Source organism: Electrona antarctica (assembly GCF_951216825.1).
Source record: "Electrona antarctica genome assembly, chromosome: 10".
NCBI classification, from domain to species: domain Eukaryota; kingdom Metazoa; phylum Chordata; class Actinopteri; order Myctophiformes; family Myctophidae; genus Electrona; species Electrona antarctica.
The window spans coordinates 34,479,007-34,499,006 of NC_136791.1; the positions used below are offsets into that span (position 1 = coordinate 34,479,007).

Sequence of the window (20,000 nt, forward strand, 5' to 3'; positions counted from 1 at the left end):
GGTAAGTTAGAGAAGGAGTGACAGTAAGACAGACAGAGGAGTGAAAGAGAGAGAGATATTGGGGTTTGGGATGATGAGGACAAGCCATCAGCTGCTGCGAGCTCTGGCACTGATATGACAGAGCAAGTAGGCTGGCCATGGGGCGTGACAGCGTGCAGTGCAGTGCACGCACACACGCACACACAGGGACAGGGATGCCCCTCTACAGACGATGATTTCTAACTGGCTTCTGTGTGGTCTCATTCACTCTTTCATTCTCACTCTTGCCATGTGCGCTTGCGTGCGTGCGTGCGCGCACGTGTGTGTGTGTGTGCATGAGATGACAGCCACAGCTCCACCCTCCCATCAACCATACCACTGAAACAAAGGTACATTCTGCACTCTGTGATTGCAGAGGCAACTCAGATTCACTATATTTGTCACTTTTTTAGATATACTTACTTATATTTACTATTATGTACATAGGCCTTATTTATCAATGGAGTGTAAAATCTGCCTCAAATTCGAGCGTCGGTTATGGAGTACACTCACGTCGGCACGGCATTTATGAAGTGATCACAAACAGCTGATCCTTGCTTAATTTCATTCCTAGCATTGATAAATGTAAGCGCAAGCACGGGAGCAGCGCATGTCGGACCATCGCATTTTCGCATCGCATCGCATGTCCCTGCGCTTCGGACCTTTGTTGTGTCGGATCTGCGTGTGCACCCTTTACTTGTCCTATACTTGCTTGTATACCTGTCCTCATGTCTGTCACTGTGGTCCGTCCGTGCCACCGCACGACATATGTCATAAACGTGCATGAAAGTAGCTCTCAAGTCAAAAAAGTGTGGGCACCCCTGGTCTATATTAGTATATATATACTGTATATTACTATTATATTATTAGATTCCCTCGCTGCAGTGCAGTGGCTGGCTGTCAAGTGTCAATTACTGTATGGATGCGCACTGTGCAGCCTAAACCTTAACATATGTGGTAGGCTACTGGTGGTGGTGGGCTGGTTGGGTTTAGTGTTTACCTATCTCCGATGTGGATGTGGTCCCCACTTGTGCTGGCTCGGCACATTTGGCATTCGAGCGTCACGTTGGGTTTATCCTTAAACGAGCACGAGACGAGGAGATTGCACATACCGTAACTCCATAAAGACATGGGCCTGCTGTAGATTACAGTCCACATTGGGAGACTTGACTCTCCAACTGCAACACCCTCCATGCCTCTCCATGTCATGATACGATTCCAGCACAGGCAGCGCAAAACCTTGCATGTATCAGGCCTATGCGCTCATGCAAAACACTGTTTAGATGGCTTAATCATCTAACTTGCAAGATTGTTTTTAATTGCGCGATTTTAATTGCTTGTACACTTGGAAATATCCTACCAATTTCATATGACATGCCTTTACAAAATATTTTCTTTTCACATATGTTTCACATAATGTTTAAACATATGTTTAGATGCCGGGGACAGCCTGTCAGTGTCAGCAGTTCAGACAATGCTGCTCCGCTTGTGTACAACAGAAAAACAGGCGAGGACAAAGCCCACGACAGCTCCCAACCTGACTTGATATTAAAACCAGCTGAGGACAAAGCCCACGACAGCTCCCAACCTGACTTGATATTTGTCCGGGCGCAAGCCAAAGTTCAAGTTCATGCTGGATTGATAAATGTCTAAAATTGCTGTGATTTCGTTGTAGGCCCATATTTGGGCGTATGCCGCGTTGATAAATGAGGGCCATACAGTACATGTGAAAAACCTACCCTCAGAAGCTCCAATATAATAAAAACATCATAAAACATAGTAAAAACCTAAAAACACCGAACAATAAACACAGGGCAATCAGTCTTGACACGACACCTGGCCCGTATGCAAAAATGCTTAATACAGCACCCAAAAGGTTATGGGTTATGTTATGGGTTTTTCACTGAATGTGATGGAGCTAATCATCCATCAGGTTGCACTGGGTGGCAGCGAGCAGTAAACCCCACCACAATAATTGGTCCATTCAACCTATCCTTGGTGATTTCATTTCCAATGAGTTTCCAATTCATTCTCTTTCCTCCCTCAGGCAGTCATGGCTTCAAATAAATCACAAGCCCATAATTCAGCAATGCAGATCATAGCTATCATTCGTCGGCTTGCTTGGCTCGTTCAAGCTCTCCCCAGCGTGTGTGTTGTTTTCCTTTTTAATCTTTCTCCAGTGTTGTCTCTGTTTCGCTCTCGTTGAATGTGTGTGTCTTTGCTGTTTCCTGGAGAAGAGCCGAGTTCTTTGGGGAATTGTTTTTTTCTCTTTCATATTCCATTTATCCCCCATCTCCTCCTCATCTCTACCTGGCTCACTTTAGAGCAACAAAAGTCCCTATAGCTACCTTCACCTGGTTTCTTGTGTGTGTGTGTGTGTGTGTGTGTGTGTGCGTAAGCAATAACTCCCCCTTGGACACATTGAAAGACGGGACGTATTGACAAAGTGTCCATTAGTTGCTTGTCTTACCATCTCATACCTCATCGCTCTGGTCTTATCAGGGAGGTTTGTCTGTAACAGTAAATCCCCCGGCCTCCCCACACACACACACACACACACACACACACACACACACACACACACACACACACACACACACACACACACACACACACACACACACACACACACACACACACACACACACACACACACACACACACACACACACACACACACACACACACACACACACACACATATATGCGCAACACGAATTGTGCGCACAATTTGTATTATTCTTTCAGCCAACTGGCTTCTTTTGTTTAAAGTGGGAAATCTGTTATATAGTTCCAAATATATAGCCCTAAAATATTGTCTATACACATACATTCATGAATCCACTCGCTGACCGGCTGTCGGTATTGAGCAATTTATTTTTATAGGGGGATATATGTGACCATATTACCATTAATAACCTATAAGGCAAGATGTTCAATATTTCATTATGCTTCATGTAGCATGTGACATGTCAAACTAGGGGGTTTTCATGATTCTGAATCCAGTCCAAGCATTAGTTTTGCACAAAAAACACTCCTTTTGCTAAAAACGGCCATAGCCACTGTAATAATCACTGGACCACTTAACAGCTGCGGTTACTACAGTACACAGTATGACCATTTACAGATCAGCTTCAAAGCCTTTTAATTGCAATTATCCATGCATATTGCAATACATTTGTGTCACATTGTTTATTCAAGTGCATGATGTACAGTTGGAGGCCATCGATATTGTCCTTTTTTTTTTGCTGAGGTTTGCGTGATCTGCGCAAAACCCCTTTTGGTGTTTTAAACATTATGTTATAATTTAGCTATTGAAAAATAGCAGATCTACAAGCTCATAGCGCGCCACCGAGTGGCGCGCTACGAGCTTGTAGGTCTGCTATTTTTGAAAAATCGTGAAAATATTTATTTCAGAAAACTGGAGGATTTAGAAGGATTTTTTTACATTTTGAGGTCAGGCCTAAATGGGTCAAATGATAAGGGACAATATCGGTGGCACCCAACTGTACCTTTGACTGTCACCAAGGAGTGTGTGGTTCTTTTGACGATCGAGGCATTACTGTATGAAGCAAAAGCCTGAAAATGGACAATGCGAGCGCAGAAATCAAAAGGGTTAACTGTATTAGAGCTAATAGATCTTCTGGCCTACTGTGCCACACCGATGTCTGCGTGTTGATCGGAGGGTGAGGGTGACATGATTCTTTCAATTAGGTATTCTGGAAATTGGACTATTCATATTGGTACAGACAGTGCTTGAGTACAAGCTGTACCAAGTGGCTACCAGTTCTGCTGACTTCTGCCCACCTGAGTACCCTTATTACTTACTGTATAATGAATTACGTGGATACCTTCCTTGATCAGTGGCGACATGATGCCACCACTTATAGTTCAACCTAATTGCTCAATAATGCTCATTATAAGATGGTACCATTTCTGTCTACTGACTCAGTTCAACCTGCCTACCACATCATTATTGGTAGGCAGGTTTGGTCCAAATGTGATGTCATAGAGGGAATTGTGGGAGAGAATATACCTGCTAATAGGGGGACTACTCGGTTATACCAGTCACTGCTAGGGGAAATATCTGCTTATTTGCATTTAATTATTGTTATTGCAAGAACAATTAATTATATTTCAGCATGCTAATTTTAAAGGAAGAGAAAAGCTGTATAGTTTCTATTAGCACGGAATCCCTGTCAATGATGCCACTAATCTGTGATGTAAAATGTATCCTGGAATGTGTCCTGGAAAACAAACCTTGTTGTTGCCCTGAGGGTGCATTTTTTATACTCAAGTTACTCCTTCCCTGCCACGTTCCCCCCATAAGTTACTCCTTCCCTGCCACGTTCCCCCCATAAGTTACTCCTTCCCTGCCACGTACGTTCCCCCCATAAACGAAGGGGTCATTCCATGTCGTCCTAGTTACTCCTTCCCTGCCACGTTCCCCCATAAACCAAGGGGTCACTCCTTCCCTGCCACGTTCCCCCCATAAACGAAGGGGTCATTCCATTCCATGTCGTCCTAGGCAATCTGAATGAGTTAAATAGACACTCAAAATTCTGGAGTGTGCTTTGTAATCTCATGTGGGATGGGCCATTTGAGTGTAATATTAGAATCTTTCATTAATTATGTGTGCCAGAAATGCCACATCTTTGTGATGCTATTAGGCAAGGCAAGGTAAACTTGTATTGCATATTTCAACAAGAATTTCAATAAGAATTCAAAGTGAGCTATACAAAACGTTAAGAGCATTAAGTAAAAAATGGATATTAAAAATAAGAAGCTGGCCCAGGCGGTGGCGTAACCGTCTGGGCACCCGACTGGTAATCCAGTCGCAGTGTGCCGCGGGTTCGACTCCCGAGCCCGACACGGCCTTTACTGCATGTCTTCCCCCATCTCTCTCCCGTTTCCTGTCAGCCTACTGTCTGTCCCTTCAAAAACCAATAAAAGGCGTAAGCCGCAAAAAAATATCTTAAAAAAAATAAATAAATAAGAAGCTAAGTAAAAGCTAAACTAAAAGATATAGATATAGATACGATATGAGAATAAAGGTACAGTGCAAAAAAAGCAAAAAGAAAAGTCTCTAGCCTTGATTTAAAAGAGCTGTAGCAGCACATTGAATAAATTAAAGTATGGGTTTATTGATAAAGAAACCAATATTGCTACAGGATAGCTTGCTATACTCTGCTACTCACTCGATTATACTGTATATCCGGCTTAATGCAAGCCTGTGTTTATGTAATGCTCCGACCACAGATACAGCAATGAATAACAAATAGGCCAACATACGGTAGAATTGAAAGTGAAATGTTTTCATAATGGCACAAAGGCTAAAATGACCATGAATTATTCAGAGGTATAGTTATTTAACACATGCAAAGAAGATGCTCCTCAGCACTTTGTGAGACTGTTTCATTTCTGATTCCGGATTGTTTTACATAAAAAAGAGGCAAGCACCAACCGCAAACCAACGGCGAACGCAATTGCATTTTCATTATTTGGCCCAAAGTGCTATCAAGAAAATCTAATCTTTTGTTGTTAAATGCATTGCTTTCTTGTTGGAACAAGACTGGCATGGACTAATAACATAAAAACTCCAAAGAACATATGGTACCCTTTAGCATTTCAGGACTGTTGAATTTTGTATCATCTGTCTATGCTTTGTACAGCACAACAAATTCAATACTAGGCTTGACAGAGAAATGCCAACCCAGATGACAGCACAAGATACATTTTCTAAGGGTATGAAGTTAACACATTAGAAGACAGGCACAATGTTGTAGGAATGAGGTAATGCTGTTCGCAACGGTGCTTCACATCACCTCACTGTGACTTCAAAATGCTCAGTTCTCTACTGAGCAATGCTGATTTCTTGCTAATTCCATAAACATTTCTTTGCGCTTTGCGTTTGCTCTTGCGTTTGCTCTTGCGTTTGCTCTTGCACCTTTAAGTGCCCCGAGAGCTCAAACTAATCACATATTGTACAATAATAGTGATGATCTCAGATCAAAAGCCGCTATAGAGATTTGTGTCATGCTCCCTCACTCCAATCTGATTACTTCTAAATATCTATACCCACATCTAAAGTATATTATTATATTTAAAAAAAACCTGTTGGTTTAAATCCCACTACCACTAGTACAGTACCTCTGAATTAATTCACAACTCTAGTGTTGACTGCCACTGGGGATTGCTTGCATTCGTTATTTGTATTTTTTTCCGTTCACACCCTTAACGCCATGGAACCATTAAAACAGGGCGCCCAGCGATTTGCAGCTTCAGAGCCTATTTCAAGGTTTCTCCACGCCATCTTGGAAGGAGCTAGAAGTAGCTAGATGTAGCCAAAACAAAACGCCCCCGAGGGGATCGACAACAACGGGAGGTATGATTACTTCTAACGCGACAAGCAACGGGACAACGATGGGGCGTCAAAGACATAATCTTTGGTTAGAATTGGAAGCATTGATTTAGATCAAGAGTTATTCACGTTTTAAGATTTTTCATCCCATCCATTAAAATGGAGGGGGACCACCTTGGATGACGTCCCCGGAAACCGGAAATGACATCGAATGTTGCCCAATCGACGCTCCCGGCCTGTAGACTGGTGCGCTCGGCTCTGAAATGATTAATGTTCTGTCTTTTGATTAATCTCCGTCCGGGGCGTGGAGCGTAACAATTTGATAGGACGGAGACCTCCGTTTTGGCAGGTAGGAGTGTTTTGAAAGAAACCATAACAAATATATCATAATCCACTGAATCACAATGCATGCAGTATATGAGCTCATATCAACCAAATCATATGCAGTCACGCACAATACCTACACTAGATAAGCTTCATATAATTGGCTTCATCCCGTTGTCATATCACACATCAGAGTACATGCCTAAGTTATAACACATCGCTCAATCCCATATTCTGAACAGATAGACTGCTTGACATTGGCCTCATTCGTCAACCTATAACACATTTGTAAAACATCCCACTTCCTTGGATCTGCAAGGCAAACAAATCTAACCAATCAAAAAAGAGACATCATAATTATGGCCCAGACAAAGTATTGTGTTATGAAAACCCTACATACACGCCTTTGTGTGTGTGTGTGTGTGTGTGTGTGTGTGTGTGTGTGTGTGTGTGTGTGTGTGTGTGTGTGTGTGTGTGTGTGTGTGTGTCTTGTACAGTTCAAGATTATTCAGTTAAAATATAAATCAGGTGTTTGTTTATATGCAAATTGTCCATCTTTGCACATAACGTCGTCTTTTCTCTCTGTCTCTACATCTACTCTTTCTACTGCATGTGGCCACCACCACCACAGGGTACAGACAGAGTGCATGCATGCGTGTTAGAAATGATAAATGGTGCATTTATATAGTGCCTTTATCCAAAGTAGGCCTACTTTACAAAGTGAATTACATTCACCCATTCACTCACGCTGCCACGCATTCATACGACGACAGCAGAGGAAAGCGTGCAAGGCACCAACCTGCTCGAATGGGCCGGAGGTAAGTATCAACGAACACTTCAACACTAACACAATGGGAACTGGGAACGTTCCAATTCCCAAGCGGTCACTCTACCTCCTGAGCTACTGCATAGATTGCACACACTGTTTCACAGCACCACATCTGGTCCGGTTCCCCCAAAATATTCAATACCTTTATGTTACAATGGCTCCCAGAGTATAGTTGTGGTATTTGCAGTAAGGCTAAACACATTTCATGACTGAAGACAATATACTGTGTGTCCATGTTGTAGACAGACTTTAATCCCTGTTAATGTAACCCTGAATAGGGACAACCCGATAGCCAAGTGGTCAGGGCATGTAAGGCACAAAATGCCTGACATCGATTCCCGGCTGGCTGTAGCATTTGGTGCATCTCTCTCTCTCCCTCTCTCCCTCTCTGATATTAATATATTATATATATATATATATATATATATATATATATATATATATATATATATATCAAAGATGTCAGGTGTCAACCTGACATGAAAGTATTATACTTTGATGAACGATTTTGCCTCTGGGAACACCTTGCTTTAAGGAGGGAGAGTGAAACCTGTGATCCTGAACTTTCACTATTGTACAGCATTATACTTATATATACTTTATACTTATTATATAAAATAACCTGAATAATCCACAAATAGCACCACTGTCAGTACTGTACATCACACTTCTAGATCCTGTGCATTAGTGATTGACAGATGCGCTGGCATGCTGTCAAACATGTCAAACTACTTCAATTCCCCTATTCTGCATACTTGTTATGCGACAGGTCTATAACAGGCAAGATAAGGTCTCATGAACAAACACGAACGTTTGCGACTGTTATCATTATAATCGGATCGTCTTAAGGTATTTTTTTATCGATATATAAAACAGGATTGCTAAAATCAGCAGGCGTTGCTAGGTAACGCCTTGCTGATAACACCTGTTTTGCCGCCCGCAGCCATTCACTTCCTGGTTTACGGGCCGACAATCTTCCTAATTTACTCTAATTGAATCTACTGCGCTGTCCGTGGTTTTGATCAGAACCTAATTTCTGACTTTATCATTCATCTCGTTTAGAATATTAACGCTTCTAAATATATCAGTTTTACGACGGCGATGTAGTAAAGGACAATCTCACCTCCCGGTTTTGGGGGAAATGAAAGGCGGGGGTTTTCAGAGTAAAATCTCCCTTATCTGCTTGGCACTCTAGCGACTTTATTCTGAAAAGATTCCCCGGCACCCAAATTGTTAAAAGTGGCCTAAACAAACTTTAGAAAGTCCATTAACACACCGCACTCGAACAATTCCCTCAGCCTGGTTACCTCTGACGCTAACGCTGATAGTATTGGACGACCAACCTTTTCCAAGGCCGACAGCAAATGTTCTCTTATAGCGAGAAGCACACTGCATACCTCAAAAGAAAGCTTAATTTGTTACTACTGTTTTGTTTATTTTTTATGATGATGATGATCATGACAGATCGGGCAGACGCTAGACGGGCAGATGAAATGATGCAAAGACGCGTTATTAAATTATTATTATAATATTATTATTTATCCATCTATGTACGTGTCTGTCACTGTGTATCGTTCCAACTCGGCTAGTGGTGTTGCTGTTTTCCTCCGAGGTGGAAAGACTGGTGTGAGGCGAGGTTAGTGTTGCTGTGCCCCTCCAGTAACATAACAGCGCGTATTTGCATTGTTCCATCTGACCGATGATCAACATCATAAAAAAATAACCGTCCACCGTCCCTCGCCAAGTTCGCCGAGGGACGATACAATCCGTGATAGTGTTCTTGTTTGTTCGAGTATGCAGAAGGAAAGGAGACATGAATCTGACCGACCATGGGTGCCGCCATGTTCCGAGAGACACTACACACAAGACGCCCTCCCCTCCCCTGAAACAAACAGGAGGGGAGCCCCTGAAACAAACAGGAGGGGAGGGGAGGAGGGAGAAACAGGAGGAGAGGTGGAGACAAGCCGATCGGATGTTATGCAGTGTGATTCTGTTGACTGGAGTTGTATGTACGCTCGCATGGGCGCTGCCATTACGGTTACGGAGACTATTCTACACAATGCGCCCCTCCCGTCCTGTTTTCAGGAAGGGAGGGGGAGAGGCATTTTTCTTTTTTTTGATCGAGTGACCGGAGTGTTGTGGGATGAATCTGGGCTGCTTGATCTCTTGTCCGGGTGTGTTCAAAGGCGATTGAAAGTAATCAATAAAAACATGCGCTAAACGGACATCTACGTGTCCCACATCGAACCACGTAGAAAACCGGTTCCCGCAATCGGGGTGTTAACATGGATGCCACTCTGTTTGTTTATATGCCATATGACGTAATTTCCGAAAGCCAGATCTTGGAGTGGTTGGCACCCCTCAAAAACACAGTAAATTATAACAACTTCAGTTTTAACCACTATGGGCTATTTGAAAATAGCCGATTTACAAGCTCACAATGTGCCCTAATTCCAAAAATCATGAAAATCAAGAAATATACACAATCTTGTATGGGGTCCTTGTAAGTGCCAAATATATATTATATGAAGAATTTGAGAACAACTGCCTGCTGTATGTAATATGCTTTGGCAACCCATGCTGGCAGAGTAAAAAAGAATTAGTGCATATATTTCATGAATCACTCATAAGAAGATTAATTGATGTTTTCATTCATTAACAAGGCAGGGGCAGCGAACAAGGCCTGACACGTCAGGGTACTATGGCATGAAAGTGGATTAGTCTTGTCTAAGAAGCCAGGACGCCATTATTCTGTGCAGTAAGTCCCATTTAATACTGGGGAAACAGGCTTAACAATGTGTGTGTGCGTGTGTGCGTGTATGTGTGCGCGCGTGTTATGTATCTTGGACATGGGTGGGAGTGTGTGCACCGTTCATGACATGTAGTGGGTGGCCATGACGTGTATTTCATGGTGGGTTTAAACAAGACTCTGACCCAATAAAGGGCTTTGCAAAGCCCCACACCATAGTGTCCACAAGCTAATGTCTATAATAATAACAGCGTGGCTTCCATATGGATCTCAGACTTCATTTAGCCAGTCAATATGACATGAACTCAGTATGACGTCACTAGTGTCAGTACTATTACTGCATGTCAGTTGTCTCCATTGGGCAAGTTTTCAGACCGATCGCTATTGACTTCCAGTCAAAAAAACCTCTTCCAGATGGCTCGGCCCCTCGAAGCCATAACGTTAAAATATATTATTTAATTGCACGTAGCATTGGCGGCTAGCAGATGACAGCAGACGTGTTTACAGAGAATGTTGAGTGACCTTCGGTGAAGCAATCAAGAATGTAAGTAATGCCTGTGTGGAGGTAATGATGTAATGATCTGAATTAGTGTTGTGTTAGTGATTTTGGCACTCGAGGGCTGGGCCTATAATTAGTGTGTAGGCCTATCATTTAATCTGTATGTTGTGATGTAGAGCAGGCCATTATGCAATTACAATCTAAACATGAGCTTTGTCGAGCTGTTTTAAGCTCACAGGGCTGCTCTGTAGCGATTACACTTCAAACAACTGACAGGCATCCAACACAGAATGAGCGCAACAGTAGAATGAGCTTATATTCCTAGACCTTAATACCAGCAAAGTGTTATCTGGAGGGCCTGCATATACAAGACAATGGTGAATGAGAGGGTGACTAGTCACGCATGGCTGCTTTTTCCACCACCTGCACTGGCATCCAGAGAGAGGGTGTAACAACAAACAACAAAAGTGTTAATTTAAGTCTGAGGGTATAAACTTGGTGCCTGTGACTGATGTGACTCTGTATGTCTGTCTTGTCACTGGTCTGTCTTAACATACAACACTGCGCAAAAAGCATGGAATACGGATGTGTATATTACAGGAAACTCCCGTTAAACTTTCCAACAAACTCCGGTAAACTCCTGAATTGTACCATCACACCTGTTAATATATGGTAATATTATTACCATATATTAACTGTATATGCCCGTTAAACATGAGGTTTACGGGCAAGTGCCCATAATTGCCCGTTAACTCCTCTTTTCACGCAGTGCAACTTGTTCAGACACGGTCGACTGCATTCATATTCAAAACATGGATCAACTTCTGATCGGACTAAAGAAAAGAAATAGGAACACATGAAGGGGAAAAGATAGAAATAATTAATATTTATAGCAGGGGAAGAGGGGCATTTCTTTAGTCGCATGGCTGGAATTTTGTAGCTTCCCCGAGCTTTGTCATTGAGATGAGATTAACTGTGATCTTTTTGTAAATGCATTGTTAACATTCTCCTCAACTCTCCTCGACTAACTTTCTCTCTCTCACATCACAGTCCCCTTAGAATTCATTAGGGTCTCTGTGTCTGTGCTCTTCAAGTCACTGACCAAGTCAGACAAAGGGCCGACACATTCAAAACACGGAACATAGGGTTTGAAGACTCTTGACGCTAACAAACTCTGATCAGATCCTGAGATCCTTATAAATTGTAATGTCAGTTCGTTCTTTATTCTTATCCCCTTTCTTTTGCTGGACCTTTATGACTTCCCCCACCAAATATCACCTAGAAACTTCAACCAAAGTTTCTTGTGGAATTGAGTATTTTTAAATACAGTACTTCTTTGAAATATTTAACTTTCAATTATAATTAATTTGCCAGAAAAGTTGTAGTGAACAATGCAAGTTGGGAATGCATGTCCCACCCGGTTATACAATACCCGTTGTACCCGGCTTGTTTGTCTGTGTCCCTTTAGATCCCTTTTATGGCCCATAGCCTATATGCAGTTCCGTGTGAGGCATGCCAACAAAGGCAACAACAATTCACTGAATCTGATTGACTTCCCATTCTGTGCTTTGCTCTGAGTGCTTCACTCCCTCTGGCTCTTAAAAGAATTTTAAAAAACAACGCACACCGAATTTCAAGTCGATCAGTCCGGCTGTTCGCAGGATACACTGTGTTCACTGTGTTCTGCTAACATCATTTTGCATTTAAGGTAACTTTACTTTTTACATTTTAATTTATAGCAACTGCTATTTCTGCAAAACACATTCTTGTTTTCAGCTAGCCCACTGTTTTTTACATTTATTTTGGAAGCGTTGTGAGCGTCAGTCCGCTTGTACTGTGCACAAATGATCCATCATCCAGGCAGTGCATCAGAACTAACAGCTGTCAAAACAACAGAAGTCTATTCTGTTTCACATGCTGACATTCATCAACAAAACATTTCAGCAGAAATTGTGAAGCGTGGCTGCTCCCAATGCAAAGCTAACTTTCTGCTGAACACGTCAGTGCTTGAGCGGTGTCTGTAGGATGATCAGAGAGTATTGTGTTTGTCCTACTTGCCTAAGGGAGCGGAAAATGTTTGTCCTTTACAAAACTAGCATTGCAGTAAGTCCTTATTGCCTATGGTAACGAATGTGTCTATAACTTTGAAAAGCTGGGCCTCCAATTCAGCTTGGGAAATAGAGTTGGAGGCCCTTCGGCGCCGAAAAATAATTGCCATCCGGCGGTGCGGACCCAAATACTAACCGATGACAGTGACAGTGATTTGGTCTCTAATTCAGCCTTGGGGTCCCAACCCGACCCGCAGAAATTGACCCGAACCGCGCAGAAATTGTTACTATACAGTGTAGTACAGTATAGTGTAGTGTAGCCATAATAACTAATAATTTTAGATGTGTCCTCAAAAGTTGAGGATGAAATTTGAGGACAGAATGCGTCCGCAGATGTTGCACGCCTGTGTCGTTCTGTGTTGTGATTAGCTGAGAATCGCATCACGGGTGTACCACATGAGCCAATGTAAGTGGGGGGAGAGAAAGAGGGGGGGGGAGGACAGCCGAGAGAGAGGGCCTATACTGACAGTGTGCACAAGAGATTTGGTGCTGATCAGTCCAATTAATCTTCTTCCTGTGAACATTATCAGTGCAGTGTGCAGCACATGCTTAAGCGCCACCCCCGAGATAACGAGATAAACGTACCTTTGCACAGGTAGCCATGCCCGAGAAACCGAGATTTGATTTATTGTGGTTTATCCAGGAAGAAATATATAATTCGCATTTTTTTTGCATTTTTAGCTAACGACCGATCGTGTCCACGTACAAATGGCCAAAATCCCTGCGTGCACGCGCGTACGCCGTCTTTATTTGCGTTATGGCTCATAATCTGCTCAAAATGCGATATTATGGGCTTGATTAGAGTTTAATTTGACTTAGTTATGACAAAAACTACGATCGCACGGACAATCTACCACCATTACTGTGCTGTGAAATGGCCGACTTTCAGTTCCGGTTCAAACTGAAGTAAAGATCCGCTAGTTTTTCAGGGTTCTCACTCAAAAACATCTGGCACTTTTGAGCTACCGCCCCCTAAAGTATTGGCGTCTAACCTGTTAACCACTTGAACCTCATCGATCAGGATCCATATTCTGGGGGGAACATTAGCCAGATTCAGATGCAAAGATTTGCCATTGTGTATACACACTTACTGTAGGAATTTGTTTTGACATGATGTGTGCATTAAATTTTGTTGAACACACAAATTTGAGACAACACCGTACATGGAAAAAATATATAAAGTTATAGTTCATAGAAAAACAGCAGATGTACAGAAGAAGCCGTCACTATTGCAACATGTGTCAAGAACAGAGACAATTTAAGTCTAGGCTCTAGAGGGCTTGTGGTTAAAGGTAACGAAAGGTGATCATTGATTGGTCTGAAACACACCCGCTGATAATATATTCAAAGTAATCCAATACAGTACCTCTTCACTCCCCCTTATCCGGTCTGTAAAATACCAAATGTCTGTCAGCACCATATCTGTTGGTTTGTCTGTTTCGGTTTCCCCAAATAAGCGCTCACAAAGACCACTCCCAGTGATAGCATCAAACTGTTTGTACCTCAGCACAAAGGGGACCATCAACAATCCTGGCATGATGTAAAAGGGAATACAATCAATTCATCATTTCTGATAGCATTGCACCCTGAGAGAGAGAGAGAGAGAGAGAGAGAGAGAGAGAGAGAGAGAGAGAGAGAGAGAGAGAGAGAGAGAGACAGAGAGAGACAGGGAGAGGCAGAGAGATTACCGGGGATCTGCATTGTGTTTCTGCTAGGCCACAGCCTTAGGCAGGTTTGGTTGAGCAGCAGCAGAGTGGAGATGAGCTAGAGCAATCTCCTAGGCAGCAGGAGCCCTATTACATGGCGTTTACTCTTAGTGTGCGTGTGAGTCGCAGATGTTTAACAATCTGAAATCAAGTCAAGCTAATTTATTCCTGGGGTGTGTTATGAATAATGTCACATACATTTAAATTAGAATGAAACAGGCAGTAATCCTGGTCTCTATACTGCCTCCCCCTGGCCAGCCGGGGCACCTGAGGGGAAAGGAACTGGTTGGAATAACGTGTTCCTTCCATGCTCTATGTCCAACCTGGGAAACTCCCACCTGTCAGGTGAAAAGAAGCGGCTTGGACTCATGCATTGAAGGAAGCATTGAAGGAAGATGAGGTCAGTCCGTTGCTCTCCCCAGGTTGGCAGAGTAAGTGTAGCGTCCAGGATTACATTAGACTATTTACACTGGGTGAAAAAAAAAGGTTTACAAAAATTATTAGAACTAAGTTAAAATCACAGCTGAAATAAATATAGTTTGCATTTCCAAGTTGCCATTGTTCTTTTAGCACTCTGCGATGCAGTCTGGATTGCTATGTGACCAGCTGCTTGGGTGGTTGGGGGTACTATACCTGCAGTGGAGAATGAGTTGCAAAAAAAAAGAAAGCTCAATATGTGAAGCACATTGCTGCAGGGAAGATAGTGACATCAAACATGTGAAGTGCACAGAGAACAAGCCATTTCTGCAATGAGAAACATAACCTTTGATCTCAGCATGCAGGAGATGCTGCCCTGCAGCAGGGTTCATCCCTTTGAGATGGAGCTTGGTTTATTGGCCTCTGGTGGTCAATATTCATCAAGGATGCTCTGTTAAGGTATATCTTCGTACAAACAGGTTGGACCCTCTTCGAATGCTAGTTGTCTGCCTCTGGGCATCTTTCCACATCTCTCCCTGGCCTCTATCACATTCCCTCTCACAGTCCCTCTCCGTCTCCATACAGCCTTGGTGACAGCCTATGGTCAGGGCTTGACTGTGACCTCTACCCTCCCCAAGAGGAGTCTCTGCAGGTCACTCGGCTGAGACGTGATCTGCATTGACCTCTGGGAAACCATCAAAAACCTTTTGTGTTGCCCACAATTCTGGGGGTCAATTCAATTGGCCGACGGGGGAGATGGGGCTTATCGAACGGGACTCCGGGAAGGACGGGGTCATCCTGGACATCTGCTCAGCCTGTGTACTCCTGGTGGTGTATCTGTGAACTGCTCAGCTATGTTTGGCCAATAATCCACCAACAACAACAAAAAAGTGGGTGGGTGGTGCTGGGGGACAGGCTGATGTTAGATAGATAGACAGACAGATGAACTGCTATAGGCCAGCACTACCTAGACAATGTAGTTACTCTGCATTGGCTCTGAATGCACATGCAAATCCACTGTCAAATGAAAATGTGACAAACATGACAAACAGATTGCAAGACGGCTCCACGTGTTGGGGAGTTGTTGGATGCATATTATTACAATTTACAATTTAGGCATTTAGCTTAATCCAGAGCGATTTACAATAACCAAAAACACCACAAGGTAATACATCAAATGCACAGAAATAGTTAGCCCCGATACGTTCCCTCAGTCCCTACACTCATTCTGTGACTCCCATTCAACTGCGTTTCAGAAACGGCGCATGGTTTCCACCAGGAATGCTGCTTACCCATTTCTGCACATACTGTAGTATCCAAAAGGTGAAGGTCCGATAATGAGCTAAACTAATTTGAATTTAGGAGCGGGTTGAAACGAGCGTTTAAATAGCTTGTTTAGTCAGCTGCTTCCATTTTTTTCAAAGAAGTTGAATGTGGAATTAGATTTTCCAACTGACTTCAGTTCAGTAGACATGCACACGCACAACTTCCTTGAAAAACATGGAAGCAGCTGACTAAACGAGCGATTTAAACGCTCGTTTCAACCCATAACTTGGATTTTCTTCGTCCGCTCCTAAATTCAAATTAGTTTAGCTCATGAGGGAACGTATCGGGGCTAAGAAATAAGAAATAGTCATCTAGGATCATAAGTAACTAAGAACCTATCATCCATCTAACAGTAGAATATCCGTACATTGAAACACTAAGGAATGCTATAGAATGACAGATCAATAATGACCTTGCATCTGTCTACATATCATGCTATCTACATTTTTAGCCTTTGCATAAGCCTGCAAGGTCATTGAGGCTAGGTCGTGATCCCACTCATGATCCCAAAGACTGTCCAACCTGTTTCTACTAAATGAGGCCTATTGCACCTGCATTGAAGAATAACAGTTTTCTTACCCTTTGTAAGGACAATTACAAAGGGTAAGAAAACTGAATGATACTTGATGATACTTGTCCAGGTGCAGGTTACTCTACTCTCAGAGAGTGAAGAATTATGGATTTCACATACTGTAACATACACCCACATCAAAGGCACATTTCACACCTGTATGACTATCCTATACTGTAGTCACACTATGCCGTTTGTATGTGACCACCTTCCAAAATACTTTGTCCACAAATAAACCAATGTTCTGCCTATATTGGCTCTATATACCTGTATGGTAGTATGGTCATTAACCCTTAGAAGATGAAAGACGCCAATTGGCGTCTTCATCAGAATTCCGTAAATGATCAATGACGCCAATTGGCGTCTTCGCCGTTTTTGATTAATCTAAACATATTAATATGCTCCGAAGCGCTGTTTAAATTCCTGAGCTTATATTCCAACTACATTACCCAGAAAACCCGTGTCACGTGACACACGTGTACGTGTTGCCATTGGAAGCTGGTCCCACCCCCTGTAAACAGTGGGGGCAGAGGGAGTCTTCATAGTTTTCATTGTTTTGCCTGTTTACCCGTCTCGCCCGAGCGATTTTCTAGCAGAAAAAGTTGAAAGCAGTACTATTTATTTGAGCGAGTTTTGTGGTAGTAGTATTGATCCATACGCGTCCCAGTCGCCTTCTCCAGGCGGAGTAGCCCTGGTCCAGTGCTTACAGCGAGACTCGCTGCTCCCTCCCTCCTTTTTTCATTGTCTCCCCATCGTCGTCCGATGAGCTATACCGGGAAACCATTGAAGAAGACGATCAACCCGGAATGTTTTGAGGTAATCTTATTGTAGATCCTTCTATAGTGATCAGAAATCATAAGATGATCGCTACAAATAGATGCTTGGATAATTACTACTACTAGTCAGATCATGACGCCAGAATGACTCACCACGATGGCCCCCAGCCATTAGCCAGCACCAAAGGTGCTGGCTAATGGGGGGGTTGGTGCATTGGTGCTGGGTAATGGCTGGAGGGGGGGTTTGGTGTCGATCGGTTGGTCGGTGCAGTACAAATGTATCGTAGCAGGCATGCACGCATGGCAGTACAAGTATTTTATATTGTAGCGTGCCTTATAGGCGATCTGATCTTTAGAGTAATGTTCGCTCCTTTTATTTACTGTCTACAAAGACGGAGAACAAACATGCATCGTTTACTGAAGCAACGCGTGGTTGTTGATGACCTTGCTACAAGGATCGGAGGGGGGACGGGGAGTGAAGCTAACAGTAGCGTATTATATAAGATCTGTATGACGTTTCATTGACGTCTGAGCTTGCATGATAATCGCATTCATTGAATATTGTATACTATCATGATTGTACATTGTTTAGTGTGTCTCCGTGTGATGATGATGATGACGATGATGTCAGATAGCCTACGTCCCCCCCCCCCAACTGGCTATTGGCCGGGCTGACTACAGCTAAATGTTTATTTTTATATATTTAGAACTGGCATCAGATGAGGAGGAGGAGGAGGATGATGATGATGATGATGAAGACGAAGAGTCAAGACTGCGATGGAGTTCTCCGACACTGAACCGGATGCATTCATTCATTTCAGTTGTTGTTTTTTTTAAATTTAGCCTACACACACACACACCGTCAAGAACAACTGGAATGCAGTGGTTTGGGGACACTGGGGAGTTTGGGGACAACTGTTTTGTATGTAGGCCTATTTATTTTCTGTAATATTTATTATAATTGTATTATGTTAGTAGTCATAAAAAATAAAAGACGCTTTTACAATGAGTTAGACCTGTCATGGCTATTTTGTTCACTATTCTGAGGTTTATGGTTTGACTAAGCGAGTTTCAACTGTGATTTACTCTGTAACGGTAGATGGTAAGAACCCAATTTTTTGTTATAATACAGTATACATTCAAGTCTATATTTTGATACATATCATGGGCACAAAGTCATATCAAAACAATGTCCTTGGATGTGTTTTTTTATCAAAACTGTTTCTTCACAACAGGTTTTTGAGATACATGCATGAATAGACAAGGTACTGGTAAGACTATGTAAACATGGTATATATCAAAATGTGCGTTAGAATGTCTAATTTTACCCCAAAAAAGAATTGAGTTTATATGATGTTCCATTTCAGAGCTAGGGGGACTTTTAGCTGGATAGGTCAGATTGATCATGACTGACCATGCTATTTATAGATGGCAAAATATCTACAGTGGTACATGTGAGAAACTTTTTATTTTATTTTAATTGAACTAGACAACTCACCCTTTAAAATGAGATATTGCATGGCTATGTACGCCCAGCAGAAAAAAAGTTATTTAGAAAATAAAACTTCAACCGGGCATAACTTTTTTTGTTGTCCTAGAAACACTACCCAGTGTAAATGCAGGCTCTTTTAAATGGCTTCCAACACAAAAACTAAACATTTTATCAACTCAGTTCATTTTTTTCCTGGAAGCAGACAAGCCAAGCTTTCTCTGAAGGTCTTTCGTTGTCACACATTCACAACAGAGAATTTTCAATAAATCATTCAAAAACGCCATTCTGCCATAGAGAAGTCTAAAAACTATATAGAAATCCATGAAACTCTCAAAGAGTTAAAGGGGCACTTCACCCCTTTTGCAACCAGATCTTATTTAAATGATGTTTGGGAGACAAGAAACACTTTCCTGTGGTTTTTATGTGGGTAATTTGTGTTTTTAGATATTTTAGTATTTCAAAATGTCCATGAACTCCATGATGTCATGGACACTGGGCTCACTTCCTTCCTGGACTACAAATCCCATAATGCTTTGGTGCACTGCTCCTCCTTGTGGATAAGGGGAGGGCTGTCTTACTGAGACAACATGTAGTCCAGGAAGTAAGTGAGCCCAGTGTCCATGACATCATGGAGTCCATGGACACTTTAAAATACTAAAATATCTAAAAATACATATTACCCACAAACCCCCAGGAAAGTGTTTCTTGTCTACCAAACAACATTAAAATAAGATCTGGTTGCAAAAGTGCCTTGGATAAAGGCGCTATATAAATGCACCATTTACCATTACAAGGGGTGAAGTGTCCCCTTAACAGATGCCAGT

The 20,000-nt window shown here is 42.4% G+C and overlaps 1 protein-coding gene across 2 annotated transcripts in view; it reads right to left on the reverse strand.

The window, feature by feature from the left end:
- The window catches only part of nrg3a (neuregulin 3a), a 505,465-nt gene that overhangs the window by 116,375 nt on the left and 369,090 nt on the right, over positions 1-20,000 (reverse strand). The gene's annotated exons all lie outside the window — the stretch shown is intronic.